A 25,820-nucleotide genomic window follows, 5' to 3' on the forward strand; every position below is an offset into this window, starting at 1 on the left:
TTAAGGAAAGTTTAGAGGTTTCTGCTCATTGCCATTCATCACGCAGCGCCCTCTGCTCACTGTGCAGGTTGTAGCAACCTCACTGAGCCTGCCAGCGCAGGACGCAATCACTGCCAATTGCACTGGGACATTTTGTGTGAAAGAATGCCCTGTTACAGAACACACAGAGGGAAGCAAAACACTGATTATTTAATTTGCATTGTTTTTCCATGAATCTAAAGAAACTCCCTTCTGCAAGGAGCATGGAGACAAAATGATTAATATAGAACAGCCAGAATACAATGAAATAAACCTAGTTGCTTAAAAGAGTGAGGGAAACTCAGGGAAGCAGAAGCAGTCATAAAAAAACATGTTATTTAAATAATACTATATCTCTCCTGCCTTATCATTCTGATTACATTCAACTAATCTACAAAATTGAAAGGTAATGAGCAGTATTTCCTTAAAGCACATTAAATAATAGTGTCAAGATGCAAATTTATTCATTAAGTATAGATGAGTGTGTTAAATATTCATGAGTTGTTGCTCACAGTATATAATTAATCCCATGGTCTTTGTGTCCAAAGCACTGAGAGAATAAAGGGGTTGTACCACCACTATTATAAAATGATATTGTTCCTCAAAATAACCCTCAAGACAAAGGTCAGACACCTAGCAGATCACAGTCTGGAACTTCATTTTATCAATACATTACATTGTGTTTTAATAGAAACACAGCTATCTGATGACATATGATTTATTTTTCCAACTCCTGCTGACTGAAAATCTAGGTGAAAAATAAATATTTCAGGCTTGAAGAGGCTTTTATTTGGCCAAAATCATTGGAAGGACTGATGTTGAAGCTGAAACTCCAATACTTTGGCCACCTCATGTGAAGAGTTGACTCATTGGAAAAGACCCTGATGTTGGGAGGGATTGGGGGCAAAAGGAGAAGGGGATGACAGAGGATGAAATGGCTGGATGGCATCACTGACTCAATGGACATGAGTTTGAGCAAACTCCGGGAGCTGGTGATGGACAGGGAGGCCTGGCGTGCTGCGGTTCATGGGGTCGCAAAGAATCGGACAGAACTGGGCGATTGAACTGAACTGACTGATACTAGATCTAAGATTCTCTTTGTTTTTGACCTTGGGCAAATGGAAACATTTTATGTAAGTCCCCTTCTTAAGGAGAGAATTTTATGCTTCTCTTTTTCTAATCCTTTCTTTCAAAAAAAAGAAAAAAAAGACTAGTCCTTTCATTTGGGATGGAGCACTCTTGGTTTTAGGATCTCTTCAAATTACAGCTCAGTTCCTCTGCATGGTCCATCTCATCTAGGGCCCTATGGAATCTGAAAATCATTTCTCTCCCTAAATGGCTAATACATCTTTGTAGGTTCTGGGAAGTTAATGACACCTGTTCCTTAGTGTCCCTTATTTGCTTTCTAAGTTACTTGTATCACTGTTTAGATTCATGAGTATTGTGGTTGAACTCTGGGGAAACTCACAGGTGCAAAGTAGCAAAAAAAAAAAAAGAAAAAAAATTCAGATTTTTACCAAAAGTCAAAGAAGTGGTAAGTATTTCTCTTTTTATGTCTAAGTTTAATAGTAAACTTTGTGGGCTTTGAAAGTTTTAAAACTAGGAACCAGATTCTTTCAATTATGTGACTTACCAAGAATGAACTAGATATACAAGACGTATTTTAGGTAAATCTACACAAATATATCTTTATGTCTGAGTGTAGACTGGCTTCTTGTGCTTAAGTCTTTACTTTCACTTTTGGTTATATATCCAGGAGTGAAATTGTTGGATCATCCAGTAATTCTGTAACTAATAATTTTTAATTAATTTATGCTAATTGGAGGCTAATTACTTTACAACACTGTGGTATTTTTTGCCATACATCAATATGAATCATTTTTAAGAATTTCCATACTGTTTTCTACAGTTGCTGGACCATTTTACACTCCCACTGGCAATACACAAAGGTTCCAGGTTTTCTACAACCTCACCAACATTCATTTTCTTTTTCTTTTCTCTTTTTTATAATAGCTTTCTCTCTGGTTGTGAAGTGCTATCTCACTATTGGTTTTGATTCACTTTTCCCTTTTGCATTTCCATAGTGACTAGTGATATTGAACATCTTTTCATGTGCTTATTGGTCACATGTGTCTTCTTTGGAGGAACGTCTAATCAAGCCTTTTCTTTAATGCAGCAGTAGTTGTTTAATACAAGATCTATTAACAACAGAAAAATATGTATGAAAAGGGCATAGTAGTTTTTACTTGTAGAAATTCCTGTACATTTTGCTTTTTCTTTTATTCTTTTTTGAATATTTTTATAACACATATGCATCATTTGTTTTTGTTTTTTGGATTTTTTTTTCTAGATTTATTATAGTTTTAGACCTTAGATTTAGATCTATAACTTATAACAAATAAAGAATGGGAAAACATTTACAAACCATATATCCAAAAATGGACCTACATCTAAAGCATATAAAGAAGTTTCTCAATGCAGTCTAAACACTTTATAAATGAACCAAATATTTGAATGGACATGTCATCTAATAAAATATGTAATGGTTAATAAGAATGCAAAGAGATTGACATTGATCTTCATCAGCGAGATGCAAATCAAAACACACAATGAGATACCACCACACATGCACCAGAATGACTGCAATCAATAATACAGACAATATCAAGTGTCAGGAAGGATGAGGGAAATTCAGAACCTTCATGCATTTCTAATTGAAGTGCAATATAAGGCAGCCACCTGAAAAACATTTGATAGTCCCTCAAAATAAACACAAATTCATCAGATTCCCCAACAATTCCACTCCTAAAAATTTACCTTCCCCCTCAAAGTGAAATCATACATCAAAACAATGAGTTGTATGGGAATGGTCAGAGCACCACCACTTATCACAGTCCAATACTGGAAAAAGTCTAAATGTATATCAGCTGACCATGGACAATAAAATGTGGTAAATGCTTTCAAAGCAATGCTACTTCATAGTAGATAGAAACAGACTCTTGGTATGTAATATAGCATGAGTGAATGCCCCAAATGTATATTAAATAAAAGAAGACAGACAGAAAAGATTACATATCATATGACATTATGTATGAAATATCCAGAAAAAGCAACTCTATAATGACAGAACATAAATCATTAGTTGTCTGGAACTGGTAGCAAGAGAAGATCCTGGAGAAGCTTGTCAAGCTGATGAAAATGTTCAAAAACTGTACCATGATGATGCAGGACTTGTTAATTTACTGAAAGTTTTTGAACTCTACACTTAAAATGGGTGAGTTTTCTGCTTCAGTCATGTTTGACTCTTTGCAACCCCATGGTCTATAAGCCCATGAAGGTCCTCTGTCCGTGAAATTCTCCAAGCAATAATACTGGAGTGGGTTGACATTTTCTTCTCCAGGGGATCTTCCAATCCTAGGGATCGAACCCAAGTCTCTTATGTCTCCTGCATTGGCAGGCGGGTTCTTTACCTCTAGCGCCACCTGGGAAGCCTTACAGTATAGAAAGTGAAAGTGAAAGTGACTCAGTAGTGTCTGACTACTTGTAACCCCATGGACTATAGAGTCCATGGAATTCTCCAGGTCAGAATAGTGGAGTGGGTAGCCTTTCTTCCCAACCCAGGGATCAAACCCAGGTCTCCCACATTGAAGGCAGATTCTTTACCAGCTGAGCCACAAGGGAAGCCCAAGAATACTGGAGTGGGTAGGGTGTCCCTTCTCCAGCTGATCATCCTGACCCAGGAATCCAACTGGGATCTCATGCATTGCAGGCAGGTTGTTTACCAACTGAGCTATGAGGGACACCCTACAGTATACAAATTGTATCTAAATAAAGCTGTATAAAATAATCGGCAAAAGGTTTGAGGTTTGAGGTACAGTAAAACAGATTAGGCAATACATTGGGAATTGATGAACTTGGGTGATAGATAATAAGGGTTCATTATACAATTCCTTATACTTTGTGTATATTTTAAATTTCTCCTAATAAAAACTTTCTTAGAAGATTTTCCTATGTGCTATTTTGCATAAAAGAAAAGCTACAGAAAACAAGGCTGGTTTATTTTTAGGTAAATGACAATTTTGTAAGAAGGATGAGACAAATGATTCTAGTAGAAGGTAGAGAAGCCTAGCAATGATTTTCAAAACAGAATGGGGGGTGAGAAAAGGCTTCACAGTGGAGATGACCTTTGAGCTGCATTTTGGGGAGCGAATTGCTTTGATATTAGCCCAGGGTCAATGTGGAAGTAAGAGTGTGAGAAGTTTCAGGGTATATGTGAGGGCTACAAGATAAATTAACTGGATAGTCTGATGTTTACGGATACTATGAGAGCAATGATTTCATTTACTCACTATGTACTTCTTCCTTTTCATTTAAAATTTTTTCCTAGCTTTATTGACATATCATTGACAAATAAAAATTACATATATTTAAGAAATACGAGGTGATTATCTGAAATGCCTGTACGTTGTGAGATGATAACCACGATCAAGTAATTCACACATTATCACTTCATATAGTTTCCATTTGAGTGTGTGTGTGTGTGTGGTGAGAACACTTAGCAAATTTCTTTCATTCAGTATGTATTCTTTTTTCCCCCTTGGCTTTATTGAGGTATAATTGACAAATAAAAATTATATGTATTTAAAGCGATCAAAACATCAGAGCATTTGTATACATTGTGATTACTACAATCAAGCTAATTAACATATTCATCAACTCATATAGTTATTTTTGCGTGTGCAGTAAAAATATTTAAGATCTATTTTCTCAGCAAATTTCAAGTGTAGTTTGTAATACATTCTTACTAACTACAGTCATCATGCTGTACATTAGGTCTCCAGAATGTTTTCATCTTATAAATGAAAATTTGCACCCTTTGGCCAGCATTCCCCAATTTCCCCTATCCTTGTCCCCTTATAATCACCCTTCTAGTCTGGGTTCTTATGAGTTTGACCATTGTAGATTCCATGTATAAGTGAGATCATATAGTATTTATCTTTTTGTGTCTGTCTTATTTCACTCAATGTAATACCCTCTACTTTTATTCAAAACCTGGTTGACCACATATATGCATCATTTTTATAATCAGAGAAAACAATATGCTTATAGTTATGTAGATTAATTAATTACCTAAACCAAAGCTGACAAACAAATTGTTCCAAATCTGTATTTAGGATCATAAATCATCTTTTGAAAGGCCCACATTTAAAGTTTTAAAATAAAGACATTTTATAACTAATTTAAAAATTAGAAATATCATAGATATCTGACTTCTCTTACAAAGAAGCCCAAGCAGCACTTGTCTACCTTCTGCTTTATCTGTATTAACTCAGGACTGAATAGTGGCTGCTAACTTGCCTTTCCTCCCATACACATCACTGCCATGGTAGCTCTATTTGAATTTGTATCCCCTGGGCAAGACAAAAGTGTGTGAGAACGTGGAACACTTAACTTCCCCAAACTTGTGAATTCCATGTAGAGGAATGGAAAGTGTCTAAGATTTGAAGTCAAAGAAGCCTGAGGTCAAATTATGTCCTGTCTTAGACTCTTTACCAACTGATCAATCAAGGAAGCCCCTTGTGGCTCAGCTGGTGAAGAATCTGCCTGCATTGCAGAAGACCTGGTTTCGATCGCTGGGTTGGGAAGATCCCCTGGAGAAGGGAAAGGCTACCCACTCCAGTATTCTTGCCTGGAGAATTCCACAAACTATATAGTCATTGGGGTCACAAAGAGTTGGACACAACTGAGCGACTTTCACTTTCACTTAGACTCTTGGTGACTTTGCAAAAATATCTCAATTCCCGAAAGTATCTGCTTTCTTCTCTATAAAATGGAGTTACCTGTGAAAAGTGAAGCTGTTGATTGCTCGATTGTGTCCAATTCTTTGTGACACCGTGGACTGTAGCCCACCAAGCTCCTGGTGGGCTGGTGTGGGTTGTCATGTCCTCCTCCAGGGGATCTTCCCAGCCCAGGGGTCAAACTCAAGTGTCTCATGTCTCTTGCACTGGCAGGCAGGTTCTTTACCACCTGTGAAGTAATATATATATGAAAACACCTAGATGAATTCCATCAAAAGGAAGCCCCTATATGCATGCATTCCCTTCTCAGACTTACAGTGTTTAACAAGGGCAATAATAACATTCAGTTCAGTTCAGTTCAGTCCCTCAGTCATGTCCAACTCTTTGCAACCCCATGGACCGCAGCACACCAGGCTTCCCTGTCCATCACCAACTCCTGGCACTTACTCAAACTCATGTCCATCGAGTCAGTGATGCCATCCAACCATCTCATCCTCTGTTGTCCCCTTCTCCTCCTGCCTTCAATCTTTCCCGGCATCAGGGTCTTTTCTTTTGAGTCAGTTCTTCGCATCAGATGGCCAAAGTATTGGAGTTTCAGCTTCAGCATCAGTCTTTCCAATGCGTATTCAGGACTGATAACATTAACAATGATAAATTTAATTTCTTAAGTGCTTGTTAAATGCTAAATATTATGTTAAATACTTGATGATCTCTGTCTCTGCATCCATCATTTCCAGTAATGCCTGGGGTAGTCTTCCTTTGGATATCATGTTCCTGCCTCCTTCAAATTTTTTGTTTAAAAGTCAGTGAGATCCTTTCTGAGCACCCCTTTATTTATTTTTTTCTCTCCATGTTTCATTTCAGATGGCTTTTATTGCTATGTCTTCAAGTTGACTAATTTTTTATTTCCCTTCCATAATTATCTACTGTTAATTTCATCCTGTGAAAAAGGAATGAAACAGTGCCGTTATAGAGACATGGGTAAACCTAGAGACTTTCATAGACAGTGCAGTAAGTCAGAAAGAGAAAAACACCATAAAATTTCCCTTATATGTGGAATCTAGAAAAATAATACAGATGAACTTATTTGCAAAGCAGAAATAAAGACAGAGATATAGAGAATGACCTTACAGTTGTCAAAGGGGAAAGGGGAGTGGGATGAATTGTGAGTTTGGGATTGACATATATACATTACTATATTTAAAATAAGTGACTAATGAGAACCTACTGTATAATTCAGGGAACTCTTTGTTCTGTGGTGATCTAAATGGGAAGGAAATCTAAAAAGAGGGATATGTGTATACATATAACTGACTCACTTTGCTGTACAGTAGGAAATAACATTGTAAAGCAGTTATACTCCAATAAAATTTTTTAAAAATTTCATCCTGTTGTATTTTTAATCCCATACACTGAAGTTTTCATGTCTAGAAATGTCAGCATAAGGAAAATAGCTACAATAATTTAGGCAATATCTTTGCTAATTCTAACATCTGTGTCAATTCTGGATCGGTTTTAGTCAATTAATTTTTCTTCATATTTTCATATTTCTTTGCATTCTTAGTAACTTTTTGTTGAATGCCAGATATTGCAGATTTTACTTTGTTGGGTAATGGACATCTTTGTATTTCTAGAAATATTCTCAAGCTTTGTTTTGGGACGTAGCTAAGTTACTATTAATAAAGTGAAGTGAAGTGAAGTGAAAGCCACTCAGTCGTGTCCGACTTTTTGTGACCCCATGGACTGTAGCCTGTCAGGCTCCTCTGTCCACGGAATTCTCCAGGCAAGAATACTGGAGTGGGTTGCCATTCCCTTCTGCAGGGGATCTTCCCAACCCAGGGACTGAACTGGGGTCTCCTGCATTGCAAGAAGATTCTTTACCAGCTGAGCTATCAGGAAAGCCCTTTAGCTTAATTCATTCAGATCCTGTTCTTTTTTTTTTTTTTTTCTTTTCATTTATTTTTATTAGTTGGAGGCTAATTACTTTACAATATTATAGTGGGTTTTGTCATACATTGACATGAATCAGCCACGGAGTTACATGTATTTCCCATCCCGATCCCCCCTCCCACCTCCCTCTCCACCCGATTCCTCTGGGTCTTCCCAGTGCACCAGGCCCAAGCACTTGTCTCATGCATCCAACCTGGGCTGGTGATCTGTTTCACTATAGATAATATACATGTTTTAATGCTGTTCTCTCGAAACATCCCACCCTCGCCTTCTCCCACAGAGTCCAAAAGTCTGTTCTGTACTTCTGTATCTCTTTTTCTGTTTTGCATATAGGGTTATCATTACCATCTTTCTAAATTCCATATATATGTGTTAGTATGCTGTAATGTTCTTTATCTTTCTGGCTTACTTCACTCTGTATAATGGGCTCCAGTTTCATCCATCTCATTAGAACTGATTCAAATGAATTCTTTTTAATGGCTGAGTAATATTCCATAGTGTATATGTACCACAGCTTCCTTATCCATTCGTCTGCTGGTGGGCATCTAGGTTGCTTCCATGTCCTGGCTATCCTGTTCTTAAGGTTTGTTAGGTGGGACCTAATTATTCCCCAAGGGCTTCCCAGGTGACTCAGTGGTAAAGTCACCTGCCAATGCAGGAGACACAGATTCAATCCCTGGGTGGGGAAGATCCCCTGGAGAAGGAAATGACAACCCACTCCAGTATTCTTGCTATGGAAATCCATGGACAGAGGAGCCAAGAGGGCTATAATCTGTGGGGTCACAAAGAGTCAGACATGACTTAATGACCGAACAGCAACAGCAGCATTTATTCCTCACTATTCAGTCAAGAACTTCAGTCAAATACCATACTCAGAGCTCTATTAATAGTGGGATTTTCCAGTTTTGCTAATGAGAGTGGGCAGTATTCATGGCCCTGTGTGAACTCTCGCAATTGTTCCCTCTAGTACTTTTATAGTCACTTAGTCACAGCTGACTCTTCTGCGACACTATGGACTGTAGTCCACCAGATTCCTCTGTTCATGGGACTTTTTAGGCAAGAACACTTGAGTGGGTTGCCATTACCTCCTCCAAGAAAATCTCCCCGACCCAGATATTGAACCCACATCTTCTGTGTCTCCAGCATTGCAGGCAGAATTTTTAACGCTGAGCCATTATTTCAAAGGTGTGTGTCCATAGCTATCTGAAGACCCTAGAGGGGCTTCTGCAAATCTCTGAAGTTCCCTCTCATATGCATCCTTCTTTTTGGTACCCTGTCCTTCCCCCTCAAGTCACCTTGGTCTCTCTAGAATCCCAGATTATTCTCTATTCATGGCATTCACCAGATTTTTCTTCAGTTCCCCCTCCCTGAGACACAGCCTGGAAACTCTCAAGTAGTAAGCTGGAGCAGTCATAAGACTCATCTCTTTTATTTCCCATTTCTCAGAGAGTTACTGTCCTTTGTTGCTTAGTATACGGTATTTTGAAAACTAAGGTTTTTTATATTTGGTTTATCTTTTTGGTTGTTTTCAGGCAAAAAGCTGTCTTCAGCCTTTCCTTGTCATAGAAGAGGAAGTCTTTAAATTTTTCTTTATCAAAGAAAAATATTTGTTAATGTATGTATCACAAGAAAGGTCAGCTGGCTTGAATTTATTTCTGTCATTTATTGATCATGGAAATCCACTTTTGGCATGTGTGCTGGCCAATACTCTGACTTTTTTAATGACAAATTTAAGAATTCAAAACCAAAAATCACATGAAAACATGGACCTAATCATATTTTCTGAAACTACTACCCCATCAGTAATAAAAAGTAAAATAAAAAGGATGCTTTTATTTTCCTTTGTGTAGGTCTAGAAGTAGACAGAGCAGGAAAACATCTGGACAAAATTGGAATTATCAGACAGCAGGATCACAGACAGGCAAGCTGACTCTCAAGGCATCTTTTATCATCAGTCAAGTCATTAATGAGACAAAAGAATACATTTTGTAAAGCATTAGAGTAAGATGGTGTCATTGTGAAGGACATCCCTTTGAGGTGTCATGGTAGATGGAAATGAACGGTGACTGCATTGATTCTTCCCTCTGGAGTTGTGAGAACATAGATGCCAGGGTGATAAACGAAGGACCGCACTCAGCGAGCACAGCTCAAAGGGGAAGCTGAGCTTGGGTTACTTGATATGACATAGTATAGGCGATGAAGTGGCTGGAGAACTGAGGCATCTGGAATTTTCTCAAATATGTGAATGTGGAGATGGTGAGGAAGCAGGTGGGAAGGGACATCTGTCTGCCTACTTATCACTAGATGATCCGGGCGCCTTTCTGGTATTTTTTAAAGTGGTCCTAGATTTTGTGCTTATCTTTAACCTGACACCTAACCTCATATGTTTAAATCTTAAATGCTGCTTTCATAAAAGTGGATATTTTCAACTATCATGAAAATGAAGATTTTGGTTGGAATAGTTCAATTTGGTTGCATCTCTTGGAACTAGTTAATATAAGTTTTTGCTTTCTTCATGTCGTATATAAACAATTCTCATAGGGGAGAGTGTAGGGTAATGATAGTATTAGCAGATAATACTTGTTTGGCTCACTCTAGGCCAAGTTCTTTCTATGCATCTCTATTTAATCATGTTAAAGGCTACAGAAATTAGATATTTTAGCATTTGTGTATGAGGTGTAGAAAGATTAAGTAACTTGCTCAAAGTCATGCATTTTATGAGTAGTGAATCTGCAAAACCTCAGATCCTCATCTGACAATGTAGGTACTTATCGAGTTTTCTTGAGTTGTTAGTGCTAAGTGAGGTAATGTGTGAAAAGTGCTTAGCTACAGTGCTTAGCATAGAGTAAGCACCCAATGCATGATAAGTAAGCTTCACCTTCATTATCTTCAGTGTTTTGTTCAAGACCACACACTTGAGTTGGAGGCTGGATTTGAAAACTACGTCTTTTGATTCCAGTGGTTAAGCTTTATAATCCAATTCATACAGGCTTTGATGTGGTTAGAGGCATGGCTTCAACCCCTGGCAGGAAGATCTGACAACAAGAAAGCTTAAAGGAAGAAAGCCTTGATAGAATCATAGAAGAGGGATCCATGGTTTCCAGAGGAGCTGGTTTCTTCACGAAAGTCTCACTAGAAGCTTTTCTTGTCTACTCAAAACCTAAGGTAAGATAGTGTGCTAAGAACAAACAAGTGGATGACTTGCCAACCAAGGTGGAATGCATGGAATGCCATCAGAAATTCCTGTCAATACCAGTCAAATTGAAAACCTGGAAAGATCAGATGCACTACTAGTCTACTGAAGGGGGAGAGTTTGCCACCCCAAAATGTGCCTCTTTGGCATAAGCAAGCAGAAGAATCAGGATTGCTAAAACAAAGAGTGTTGCTCACCACCCAGTTCTACAAGGGTTAAGTTGTTACCTACTGCAGTTGCCAAATAACAGTGCATTCTGAGAAGAAGTTAGATGATATCAGGATATGACACTCTGTGCTTTGGACAAGTAGGCACCTTAAATGGTTAGATGCATATCTCAGGAAGAATTTTAGTGACCCCAGATTCTTACATCTTCCCATACATAGAAAAGGACTAAAATCATTACCTTGAGATATCTGTTTTTTTTGTAATTAGCAGTAGCCTTTAACCAAGTTGTATGCTTGACTGCATGTATTCCTTGCCAAAAATCATGTATGAACTGGCTTTTCCCCACCTCTTCAGAGCAGTCTCCTCAAAGCTGAGTGGCTGTCTCCCAGGGTACAGTCCTCAGCAAGACCCTGAATACAACTTAAACTCACAACTTGTGTCGTGCATCTTTCAAGTTCAGCTTGATTCTTCTCTGTCCCTCCAGGTGCTTTCTTAACTCTCCCTCTAGACCTCACGCTCCCTGGTAACTTGAAAACAGCTCAAGATTTGCTGTCTATCAGATCTGTAATAAAATTCTGCTCAGTTGCTTATTACACAACTTTCTTAACTTCCCTGAATTTCACTTTCTCCATCTGTAATGGGGGAATTATGATAGCACTTAACCTTTGTCAAGGAGCTGCCCAGAATGTGGATCTATCAATCCCAGGATGAAAGAGCTATAGGAGAGAGGGACCTTGTGGGAACCTTTAAAGAACTCTGGTAGGAGAGTCAGCTGGTTCCCATCCCCCAAACTTACATTCTGGAGGCTACCTAGCCACATTATTTCTTTACTCCTCTTCCCTTCATATACCCAACCCCAAGACTCCAGTGGGGAGCCAGACAGCATAGCAAATGGGTGAGGAGACTAATAAGAATAGACAGTAGAAGCCTCTAACCTAAAGCTCCAAGAGTTGGGGAGGGGAGAAGACTTGATTCCTAAATCAATATTCAGAATATTCATTGTTACTTGGGACAAAGTATTTTCATTTCTGATTTGAGCCTTGTTTTTAAAGACATAAGTGACCAGGTGGTGTTATAGGACCTGGAAATGACCAGAAAAGTTCAATTCTTCCTCCTATCTAAAAGAAAACTCACCTCCATTCAATAAAATTTAAAGGGACTGTACATAGCACAAGGCTGTGTTTTACTCATAATCTTAAATTGCTTATTCAATGTATGGTTTACTTCAACATCACAAATCATTATGACCATAGATAGGATAGAAGAAGATAGAAGCATTAATGCTCTGTGAGTGATGAGGGATTACTAACAGCCAAATAATCCTAACAGCCAAAGGATGACAAAACTTAGAAGAAACAGTCAAAGAGAGAGCCAAATAGCATGGATTTTATAAAAAATGGAATTTAGCTTAATTATTTGTCTTCCTACTGGGGTTAGGTATGTTTCCAATCTTTTGCTTTCCTTTCATTTATTTTTGCTGTTTTTTTCTCACCTTCCTGAAATGGATGCTAAGTTCACAATTTTTTAGCATCTCTCTCTCTCTCTCTCTTTTTTTTTTTTTTAATAATCTATACATTTGAAACAACACATTTATCTCTATGGATAGCTTTAGTTGAGTTATATATATTATTATGTCATATCTTCACTATCATCCAATTTAAAATATTTTTAAATTTCTACTGCAACTTTCATCTTTTACCCATGGGTTATCTGGAGATGTATATATATTAATTAGCTCCAAATGCTTGATAATTCTCTAGGTATCTATATTTTTTAAAAAGTAGCATTATTCCACTCTGAGAAAGCAACCCTTGGTAGAGTTTCCTTTGAAATATTTAGAGACTTGTGTTGTGGTTCATCATATGCTCCATATTGGAAAAATTTCTATGTGAACTTTAAAAGAATGGGTGCTCGGACTTCCCTGGCAGTCCAGTGGTTAAGATTTTGCCTTCTAAGGCAGGCACGAGTTCGATCCCTGGTCAAAGAGGTAAGATCCCACGTGCTTCATGGCCAAAAACCTCAAACATAAAACAGAAGCAATATTGTAACAAATTCAATAAAAACTTTAAAAATGGTTCATCTCAAAAAAAATCTTTTAAAAATATATATTCTGTTATTTTGGAGTACCGTGTTCTATATATTTCAGTTATGATAACTTTGTTATTTACATTAATCAAAAGTTCTAAATCCCTACCTGTTTATAAATTGCTTTTTTTTTTTCTATCAGTTACTGAGTGTAGTTTGCTAAAATTTCCCAATATAGTTGTGCTTTTTTTCCACACTTCTCAGTTTATTTCAGTCAGGTTTTGCTGTGTATACTTTGAGGCTCTATTATTAGGTGAGCACAAATTTAAAACTTTTATATCTGTCTAGTGAGTTGACCATTTTATGATGAAATGTCCTACTTTATCTTTAGTGAAGCTTCTTGCCTTCAAATCTGCTTTGATGTTGGTCCAGATGTGTTAGCTTTCTTTGATCAGTGTTTGTACAGTTTATCTGCTTTTATCATTTAATGTTCAGTTATTCTGTATATATTTAAGGTGTATCTCTTATAAACAGCTTATTTTACTTGTGTCATTATTTATCAATTAGTACATTTAACTTAGGGCTTCTCTGGTGCCTCAGCAGTGAGAGAATCTGCCTGCAATGCAGGAGATACAGGTCTGAAGGTTTGATCCCTTGGTCAGGAAGATCCCCTGGAGAAAGAAATGGCAACAATACAAGAATGTTCCAGTATTCTTGCCTGGAAAATCCCATGGACAAAGGAACCTGGTGGGCTACGGTCCATGAGGTCGCAAAAAGTTGGACATGACTTAGTGACTAAACCATCACCACCTCATTTAATTAATTCACTTATATATTGGGCAGTAAGAGAGTAGGTTTTACTATTTGGATTCATTGCTTCATATGTTTGATACTTCTTCACTATATTTTATTGCCTGCTTTTTCATTAAGTATTCTTATCATAATTTCTATTTCTAGTACTTGTTAGTTGTATCATCTTTTATTATTTTTTAGTGATTAGCTCAAGATTTCAATCCATCCTTCTTTTATGAAAGTCTGAAATGAATCTGTACTTTTACCATTTCCTGATTAATATAAGGGATTTAAAAAACTTTATTTATCCTTTTCATGTCTATTAGTTTTTGTGTCATATATTTCTATTTAACATATTTTAAATTTCACAACTTGATCATATGCTATCAGTATGTATTTACTTACACATCAATCTTTCTATTGTTTTGTGTTATTTACTTCTGATATTTCTTTGTTTCCATTTAGGATAGATTTCTATCTTCTGTCATAAGAAATCCTTTCATCTCTTTTTCATCCTAGGTTTACTGGTGAAAAATACATTTTTGTGAAAATGCCTTTGTTTTGATTTCATACTTATAGGATATTATCACTGGTTGAAAATTTGAAGTTGGCAGTATTGAAGATGGCATTACATTATCTTCTGGTTTTATTACTTCTATTGAGAAGCCATCTGTCAGTATTATTGTTGCTCCTTTGAAATGATTTTTTTTTTTTCTCCTTTTAACCCTTTTTAAGAATTCCCTTCCTTTTTTTCCAACTGTATTATGAGATATTTAAGGGTTGCTTTCTTTGTGTTTATCCTTCTTGGAGTTTAAAGTGTTTCTCGAATCCATGGCTTGATATCTTTCTTGGTTTAGAAAACTTTTGACCACATTTCTTCAAATATTTGCACTCTTTTTCTCCTTCTAGGACTTCAATTACATGCAGGTTAAATTTTTCCTGTGCAAACTTGGATCTCTCCTAACCTATCATTCAGTTCACTGGTCTCTCTTCTCTTCAGCTATGTCCAGTCTGCTATTTAACTCATCTATTGAGTTTCATTTTCAGTTTTTGTAATTTTCTTGTTGTAAAATTTCTATTTGATTTTTTCTGGTGGGGAGAAGAGCGGCGAGTGCTGCTGATCTGTGATCGTATTATTCAGTTTCACTCTTTGGACACAAATATTTCTTTCTGTACCTCAACTGTTTTCCTTCTTAAAAAAAAATTAATTATTTAATTTTCATTTGGCTGTGCTGGGTTTTAGTTGTAGCCTATAGGCATGAGGGATCTCATTCCCTGTCCAGGGATTGACCCAGGCCCCCTGTTTTTTGTTTTGGGAGCATGGAGTCTTAACTACTAGATCACCAGGGGAGTCCAAATTTTTTATTTATCTGTTGAACTGTTCATCTTGACATATTTTTCTTGAATATATTGGTCATAGATATTTTTGTTTTATATGTGATAACTACAATATTTGTATTTTCCATAGGTTCATTTCTGTTATCTACTTTTTTCCCTCAATGGTCTCTTCTATTGATTTGCCTAATAAATTTTTAATAAAAAATTTTTGGAGCTTACATATAAAAAAAACTGATATAATTTGATTTAGGGTCATATGAAATATTTTCTTTGAGAGGTTTTGTTTTTGTTTTTTCCTGCTAGAAGGCAGTTAACCTGGGGATAAATTAGTTTAATTCACTTTGAGAATAGGGATGATTGGAATCTGGTTTCATGTGGGGCTGGTCTATTTCTTGTTAACCTTTTTTCTCCTGAGTGATCCTTTCAAAGATATCAACTGGAAAGTTTAGATGTTTACCATAGTCTCTTCTCTTTGAGGGCCTCAAACTTGAATTTTTTTACTCCAAGCTCTATTAGTCTACAATTTTGCTTAGCTTCTCAGCCTCTCAAAGGCTGCCTACAAATCAGCGAATGCTTTGAAGGGAAAGGCAGAGCCAAGTGTCAGGCTTATCTCTTTGTACTTCCCTTCTCTAAGAATCTTGCTCCCTTGATGGCTTCCCAATGTTTTCCAACAGACCCCCGTTTTTTTTTTGGTTCATATTTTATTCAGCTTTCCAAGTTTTTCTTGGTAGTATAAGTTAGTCCTGTACAAGTTAGCATGCCGTCACTAGAGTCAGAACCTATCGTGCTTACTAGAGTCAGAACCTATCGTGCTTTTCAAATTGTAATTTTTGATGTACATATTTTATCTTTACTATTAGGTGATAAACTCCTAAAAGACTGGCTGATCTTTTACTTATAACATCTCTCCCTACATATAGTATATACATATGTATATACTGTATTAATTCTGACTGGCTGAATTAATAAATTTTTATTGAGAGTCTCCCAATTAAAAAAATATTAAACTCATTTTCTTCGAGTTAAAATTTCCCATTAAGATGCTATTGAAGAGTTATTGTGATAGGTGGATATAGACTCAGAAAAGTGAGCCAGCTAAACTACATCAAAGTTTTAAAATAATGTCAGAAAAGTCAGACACAGAAATTCTGATCACCTTTAACTCCCCAGGATTTATTCATCCTACACGAAATAGGTGTTCTGCTACTGACACTTTGATCTGACATCCTCGTGTTGTCAGAGTTCAGAGCCTTAAGGCCTCAAAGTGCTCCTCTGATTTTGGTCCAAAACCATAATCACATTTTGATCCATTGCAGAAAAGAGGTCTAATCTCCAGAGTCCAACAGCAGCCTTGGCACCAGAGGAACAACAAATACACAGACCAAAGGCCCAGAGAGGGGTAAGCAACTGATAAATGTGTTGCTGAAAATGTCTATCCATTTCCTTCTTTCCCTTTGTTCAATAACTCGCTATAAGAATATTTATTTTTCCTTTTCTAGTCTTTTGAATTATGGTTTTTATTATTGCTACTTTTTTAAGAAACGTTTTAATGTTAGCGAAAGTGAAAGTGAAGTCACTCAGTCATGTCCGACTCTTTGCGACTTTGTGGACTGTAGTCCACTAGGCTTCTCCATCCATGGAGTTTTCCAGGCAAGAATACTGGAGTGGGTTGCCATTTCCTTCTCCAGGGGATCTTCCCCACCTAGGGATTGAAGCCAGGTCTCCCTCATTGCAGGCAGACGCTTTACCCTCTGAGCCACCAGGGAAGCTGCAAATACTAGAGCTACGTAGATGCAGACAGGGATATGAAAAGTATTGAAAAGAATACTTATTTCCAAAATAGGAGAGACAGGCATATGTGTGTGTGTGTGTGTGTGTGTGTGTGTGTGTGCATGTGGTGATGTATATGATGAAGAAGGTTGACAGCCTAGACAGGATGAAACCAGAGCATCTTCCAAATTCCAGATTTAATCCTTACTGTGGAAAATGCATAATTATTGAATGAGCAACTGGATTTCAAGAAAATTGTTGAAGTGTTGTTCTCATTGCTACAGGAAATTCTTAAATGTGAGGTGCTTGTTCACAGGATTTAGCAAAGGTTATTTCAAAGTAAAGGCACCTCTGAAGTATTGCCTTTTTTTTACATGTAAAAAGGCATTCTAATACTCCAACAGATTGCAGTATTAGAATCTGATATATATGATGGAGTGTTTGGGAATTCAGAATCTCCAAAACAAGAATTTTATTATAAATTGAATAGTCCAGGAAAATGTGGACACAGTCAGAGTCCTGGAAACCTGAGCCAGGAGAGAGTTTGACAGTTGTATTTAGATTAAATAGCTTTAAATTAGCTAACTGGATTATTTCATATGGTGGTTCCATAGATATAATGTCTGACTTACCTAGGACAGACTCAACTAAATTTGTCATCTTACCAGGGAAGAATATGATGATAAACACTTCTCTTTCAACTCATTAGTGAAGTGGTTTTAACAATATTTTATTGCTTGCCTAACTGAGGAATACAGTATTTTGATAATTAATTGGTAACATTTCATTTAAAGTAATCTTTATTTGCCCAATAGTTATTTACCAAGTGCACACATTATTAGATTTGGGGGGATCATTAAATGAAAGATACTGACTATATTAATTAGAATAGTTTGACTGCTGCTAACAGAAAATCCCAAAATGATATGCAGTAGAGATATAGTATATTGCTTGTTTCCAGGTAATTTCCACCATCCATGTTGTCATGGTCCAAACTGGCATTCATGTTCCTAAGACAAAGTAGAAGGGACAAAGTTTGGGTATCAGCTGTCCAGTTTTAAAAGCCTTTTAATTATTATTATTTTAGTTTACATATTGAAAAATCAACTTTTTGCATACAGTTTTGAGTTCTAGCACATATGTAGATTTGGGTAGCCACCACTGAAAACTCGGCCTCTGTGCACTGGTGCTGAATCAAATCTCAGAGACAGATTTTTGGCTGAAGTAGAAAAGAATAGCTTTACTGCTTTGCCAGGGAAAGTGGTTTCATGTCCCTCAAAACTGTGTGTCTCAACTGGGAAGGTTTGGTGAGGAGTTTTATAGCAATGGTTGAAGGGGGGAGTTGCTGATAAGAATCAGGGTGTGTGCAGGGTCTGCACTCCTTTAATCTGGCCTCAAGTGGTCTCTTGCTGAGTTAGTTCTCTGCAATGAAGAATGCTACTATCTTCCATTCAGTGGGGGTTTTGGTTCTCTAAAAAGCTCAAAGATAATGTTACGTGTATCCCTTGAGGTGGATGTAGGACCCTGCCCCTAGGGTGCTCTATTGTTTCTTGGCTGCTACTCCCTTTCTAGATTAGCAACTGTTTGAAAGGCTTCAGGGAGCCCCAAAGGGTCCTGTTCAGATTCACCATCACAGATAAAATACAGAGTAATTCCATCAGCCCCCAAATTTCTTCATACTAACTCTTTGTAATCAACTTCCTCAACAAACCCAACCCCTGACAACTGCTGGCCTGTTCTCTATTTCTATAGTTTTGCCTTTTACAGAATGTCATATAAACAGAATTATATGTCATAAAAGCATTCAACTTTTTAGTTTTGGTTTCTTACATGTTATATGTTCAGTCACTCAGTCATGTCTGACTATTTGTGGCCCGATGGACTGTAGCCCACCAGGCTTCTCTGTCCATGAAATTTTCCAGGCAAGAATCCTGCAGTGGGTTACCATTTCCTACTCCAGGGAATCTTCCCAACTCAGGGATCGAACCCACGTCTCTTGCATCTCCTCCATTGGCAGGTGGATTCTTTACCACTTGTACAAACTAGGAAGCTCCTTCTTTGATATAGTATAAAGTAACTGAAATCCATCCTATTTTTGTATGAATAATGGCTTATTCTTTTTATTACAGAGCAATATCCCACTGTGTGGATATACCACAATTAATCCTTTCACCCACTGAAGAATATTTTGGCTCTTTCCAGTTGAGGTGATTTTAAATAATATTAATATAAATATTCACATACATGTTTTTGTTCTGAATAAGTTTTTTTTTAAATGCCTAGGTCATAAAGTAGTTACATGCTTAACATTATTAGAAATAGCCCAGGTGTTCCTGGTGTAGCTGTATCATTTTAGCTTTAATCAGTGGGAGGTAGAGTGGAGTGTGTTTACTCCTTAAATGATATTAGAAAACTATCACCTATTTTTAAAGAAAGTATCAACCTCATGCTTATACAATATCCATGCTTACATGTCATTGGCCAGAATTTAATATGCTTATTCCCATCTGCAAAGTTATGTGATTATATTCCCAGTCAAAAAGTAGAATCCCTGTCATTATGGGAGACTGGAAAAAGCATATATTAGGGGAAAGATAGCAATTTTTGAACCACTCTCTATTTCCAAAAATTTGAAGGTCTGATGGGGGATATAGGCATGGAAATCATGTGTTACACTGTTATATTATAAATGCTATGAGAGATTTATCTTTGAGAGCATAGTTTCCACAGTGGAGTGTCTGGAATCTCAAGCACTTTGAAGATAGTCATGTAGATCCCAAAACTTTTGTGATATTTTGAAAAACTTCACAGTAATGGTATATTTACCTTTAATTAAGCTTTCAAAGTTTAGTGAAGCATTACATTTATTTCCTTTGGTTGGAATTTTGTCAGCTCAATTAGTAATTTTTGTTTTTATTCTTATTAAAATTTTATAATAGATGTAAAATTTCTCAGTTATTAAAAATGTAAAACAAATTGCTTTTACTTAATAAGTGCAATGTAGTAGACAGTATCTTTCTAAACATGGGACCTTCATATTGTTGGTAGATTTTATGTCTAGATTGTTCGACAACAAATAACAAAATAGCAAAAGTAAAATTTTGTTTTTAGACAGTTTCTCAGAAGCAAAAGAGAAAAGGGAGGCATTTATTGACTCATGTAATCCTGAGAAACATACTGGAATGACATCATTCATGATTTTTTGAGGGTTCAAAAGTATCACCAACCAGAAAACTTTTATCTCTTCTCTTATATGCAACACGGGCATTTTTCTCATCAAAGAGGCAATAGCTATTGGCCAGAGAGCTTGTTAGCATAACTTTGCAGTAATGCCATTGGGAAGAGTTAATTTTGTTCTCCCAGAATCTATGCATCAGTCATGGGAAAGAGATCTGATGGCTTCTTCTTGGGATAGATACCCATTCCAAACCAATTATCATGGCCAATGTGATACAGAACAAACTTTGGCCCATCGTGGACTACAGGCCCACCCTGGACTATCTGCATGATCATGATTTGTTACTGGATGACTATACAGGGACAAGAAAAGAATGTGTGTTGAGAAAAGAAAAAGAACAGCTATCTAACCTTAATACAGTGGCCAATAAGAGAACCCAATATTATACCTGATGTGATTTTCTTATCTTTTCTTTTGGTTGAGTATCTTATTTTTCTTCAATTTCATACCTATATCATTCATCAAGTTTTTCCTTTGAGAAGGATAACAATCAGAGAAGTTCCTGAAATTATTACTTATAGTAATATATTCTAAAGCTAACTTTCTTCTTTCTGCCAGGAGTTCTGAAATGTCACTTTGTGTCCCCAAGTCAGGAATATTTTCTATCATCAGAGCCAGATAAGAAATCTCAACTTTATTTTAGCCATAGGTGGTATAGATCTGAAAGATCTTTACTATTTTTTTCTGTCCCTTTGCCACATTCCAGTTGTGATATAGATAACCTAGCATCAGGCTTGAGTACTAATTTGAAGTATTATAGTTTCCTACCTTGAAAATGCCCCAGACTACTTTTATTTAAACTTCCAACAATTACTTAGTAAAAATTTGTTAAGTAAATGCATTTTAAATAAATAATAAATGTTGTTCATTCAGAACATCAAATAACAAAGACTTTTTTGTCTTTTTTGAGATCTTACAATTTTCCTTCTATATATTAACATTCATGATGCATGTTTCATCTTAACTTTTAAGAAAATTTTTATTTATTTATTTATTTTGGGCTGTGCTGGGCCATTGTTGCTGCACATGGGCTTTCTCTAATTGCAGTGAGAAGGAGCTACTCTCTAATTTCAGTGCACAGGCTTCTCATTGCAGTGGCTTCTCTTGTTACGAAGCACGGACTTTAAGGTCCATAGGTATCAGTAGCTGTGGTGCAAGGACTTAGTTGACCCATGGCATGTGAGATCTTCCTGCATCAGGATTGAACCTATGTCCCCTACATTGGCAGGTGGATTCTTAACCACTGGACCACAAGAGAAATTCCATATTACATTATTACCGACTATATTCCCCATGCTGTACACATTGATTCTGTAGATTGCCTTGGGCAGTATGGTCATTTAGTAATATTAATTCTTCCAATTCATTCTTCAAGTTAATCCATCAATGTCTTATAGTTTTCTGAGTATAGGCCTTCTACCTCCTTAGTTAGATTTATTCCTGGGTATTTTATTTGTTTTGGTGCAATCCTAAACTGGATGGTTTTCATAATGTCTCTTTCTGACAGCTTGTTGGTAGTATATAGAATTACAACAGATTTCTGTATATTAATTTCATATCTGGAAACTTTGCAGAATTCATTTATTAGTTCTAATTTTTTTGGTGGCAGCTTTAGGATTTTATGTGTATAGTATTACGTCATCTGCAAATAGTGACAGTTATACTTCTTTCAAATTTGGATTTTTTTTCTATGCATTCCATATGCTGTTTTCATAATAAAGCTAAAATATCTTAGGACAAGATATGAAGACTTACGTGGTCTGATATCTGATTGAATTGCTCATTTATCTCTTACTGACACCTTCTACCTCTCACCCCTGTGGTTTTTCTCCAACCGTCTGTAGTAATCTAGATTCTTGAACTTGTGCTTTCTCTCCTCATCAGATTTTCTGCATTAGACCGCTCCTCGTCCATGCTTATGTTCTTCATACCCCTTTTACTCAGTTTGTTTCTGTTCATCTGATTGATCTCAACTTAAATGCACTTTTATCAGAAAGCCTGCTTTGATAATCCTTTTGTCCAATCTGTTGTCTGCGATAAGATCTCCTGTCATCATCTCCAAAGCACCTGTATTTTTTCTGTCTCAGCATTTATCCAATTGTTTGTGAAAGCCTATTAACTTGTTTGTCTCTATCATTATACTATAAACTCCATAAAGGCAAGAACTATGTTGAATTTTTTTACCAATATGTCCCTCATCCCTAGTAAAGTGTTCAGTTTTAATTGATACTTCCTGTTCACTGTAATGTTAAACACCTTTTAAAGTGTTTATTGACTATTTTTATATCTTTTCTTGTGAGGCATGTATTTAAATCATTTTAAAATCAGATGTTTGTCTTCTTATTATTTAGTTTTAAGAATTCATATCTATTCAGAGTGAGTCATTTGCAAGTATCTTTTCCTCTTTGTGGCTTGTATTTTCATTTTCTTAACAGGGTCTTTCCAAAAAAACTTTAAATTTGATTGTGTCTCATTAATTAATATTTTTCTTTTATGATTTTTATATACTAAAAAATCTTTATTAACCCAAAGTCATGATGATTTTATACTTTGTTTTCTTCTAAAATTGTTTGTTTGCTTTATCTTCAAAGCTTAGATCAATCATCCTTTTCAGGTTAATTTTTTTTGTATGGTGTGAGGGAATAATTGAGATTTTTTTTTCCATGTAGATATCCAGTTATTTCAACACCGCATGTTGAAAAGGCTATTCTTTTTCCATTAAGTTACTTTGGCATCTCTATGAAAATCAATTGACCAAATATATGTGAATTTTTTTGTGTGTGTGGACTCAATGACCATAACTCATGACAGCTGATATGTAATGGAGAAGGAGAACTGACCATTAAAAAAGAACGTAAGATAACCACAGAGATTGAGAAGAGACGTAAAATTACTAACATCTGTTCTTGCAACTACCTCTCTCCTCTCCCTTTACCTTATTCCCCATTCAAGGTAACTACTGCACAGGGCAGAAATGTTTCCCAGAGTAAGTAGGTTATTTAGATCATGAAACTTACTTAATCAAAGGAAAGAGTGTGGTTCCTTCATTAGATTTTCTTTGGAAATTGTAGACAACTGACAATCAGGACAGGTGCATATTATGATTTCTGCTTTCCCAGTCTGTTTCTTAGCCCTGTTTAAGTCTTCAATTAGATGCATATCACTACATTAGAAAATTTTCATTCAAGCTCAGTAGATAAGTATAGATAAAACCATCATGAGAAAAAGCATAATCAGGGTAATTCACATTCATGATAACTCCTAAAGCTGAGAGTGAATGCATATAGAGAATAATAACACAAGACTAATTGATCTACATGGATAAATAGGATAAAATGGATCCATATTTACCTACATTGGTTCCACATCTGATGTTATTTGAATTTACAGCTTACTTTGAAATGTCCTTTAAAGGTGTTATTTGCTAAATGAATACATTTAAAAATAGTACCAAAGCATTGACTGGAGTCAAGGCTAGCAAATTTCAGATAATACAGGGGAAAAGGTATTTTTATTGTACTGTATTGTGGACATATTTATTTCATTTTCCAAAAATAACCCCTACATTTTCAAATAAACATTGCTACTCTACAAGAATCTGCTATCAAGAAGCCTCATCTTGTTTTAGATGAAAGCATCTTTATGTCTTGGTGGCTATCTCCCATATTAACGATTTCCAAAAGGCATTGCTAATAGTGGTTCAAAATGCACTTCCTGAGATCTAACATGATATAGTCATAACACATGGTATATTCACCCTATAGATGTATTTGAACATTACTTACACATATAATGCAATGACAATTTTTATATCTGAATCATTTCCTTATACTTCTTATTCTTCCATATAACATATATTTTTGTTTACATCATTCTTTTGTTTATTTTCTTGCTCTGGGCCATCTGGTATTACCAGAAATTTTGATTTATGTTTCTAGTTCTTCAGTAAACTCCATGAAGATAAATACTACAGTCTACCCATTTCTGTATTTTCCAAAGCTCTAATGAAGTACCATGAATTTGGTTATATTCAATGTATATTTGTTGAAATAATTTTTTTATAGATACTAAAGATCAGGACTAATTCCTTAGTTATATACCAATTATATTATCGACGTTTCTCTCTAGTTGCATTGCCAGGAACACAATTAAGCTCATGGCCTATTCAAGTCTCAGTAACAAGGAGACAGGTTTGACGGTGTGGGATGATTAAAATGCTTAATGTTCAATTAGCCTTCTTGGATTAAGTCTAGTAAAGGAAAAGTCACGTAACTTAAAGTTGTATTATGGAGAATATTATTTTACAAAATTCTTAAGAGGGCAATTTGAAAAGGGCACTGATAGCTCAAAACTTAAAATATCCAGGGCATCATTTTGAAACTACAAAATCAGACAAAAGGACTATAAATATACTGAAAGTGAGTGGTACAGATTAGAAAACTGAAAAATGTAACTAAATTCAATATGAAGAATTTATTTAATCTAGCAGTCATAGGAAAAGGTAGACAATATAAATGACTCCTAAATCTACAGTGATATCCATTATAATAAATTACCAACATGAGGAATGCTATGATACTAAATGTAATTTTCTTGAGTCATTACATTTCAAAGATTTAGCACAATAGCAAGTATATAAAAATGTGATATATGAAATGTGAACAAATTTCCCTCACAGGGAAACAAAGGAAATTATGGTTCCTTGTGAAGTGTTACAAGAATGAAGTCAGTGTTGGGCAGTTGTAAAGCTGGGGGTGTGGTGATGTAGGGTGTGTCTGTTAGGGTATGTGTGAGTGAAGAGAGTGAAAATCACTCAGTTGTGTCCCATTCTTTGTGACCCCACAGACTGTAGCCCACCTGGCTACCCTGTCCATGGAATTCTCCAGGTCAGAATACTGGCGTGAGATGCCATTCCCTTCCCCGGGGGATCTTCCTAAACCAGGGATCGAACCAAGGTCTCCTGCATTGCAGGCAGATTCTTTACTGTCTGAGCCACCAGAGAAGCCCAAAAAGCAGATTTTTTTTTAAACTTTTTTTTTTTGATGAAGAGGCTGTGCCTTGTGTCATGTGGAACCTTAGTTCCTAGACCAGGGATCAAACTTGTGTCCCCTGCAGTGGAAGCACGTCAAAGTCTTAACAACCGGACTATCAGGGAAGTTGTGTGTGTGTACCTAGCAGCAATGGAATGTATCTGCAGAATTCAAGAGTCAACTCTGAACATGAATTTGGCGACGTTTGCCATCATCAGAAATAACTTGTTTTAAAAGATATCTTCTGAATACAGTCCTGGTAAAGCAAGGGCCTCCCAAAATACACCCACTTTAGGCTAACTTTTTCACAGCTTCAGTGTGAAAACTTCCCACTCAGAGTTGCATCCTATCTCACAGAATGTGGGCTCTTAAGGGAGTCTGGGGTAGGGTCAGTAAGTCCAAATTTCTAATTGCATGAAACACTGAACAAGGAGATGGTCTGATCTATCTAAAAAGGTGTCACACAAATCCACTCATTCTGAAAATCTACACTTTGGCTC

Source organism: Cervus canadensis, chromosome 2 (genome assembly GCF_019320065.1).
Source record: "Cervus canadensis isolate Bull #8, Minnesota chromosome 2, ASM1932006v1, whole genome shotgun sequence".
NCBI lineage: Eukaryota > Metazoa > Chordata > Mammalia > Artiodactyla > Cervidae > Cervus > Cervus canadensis.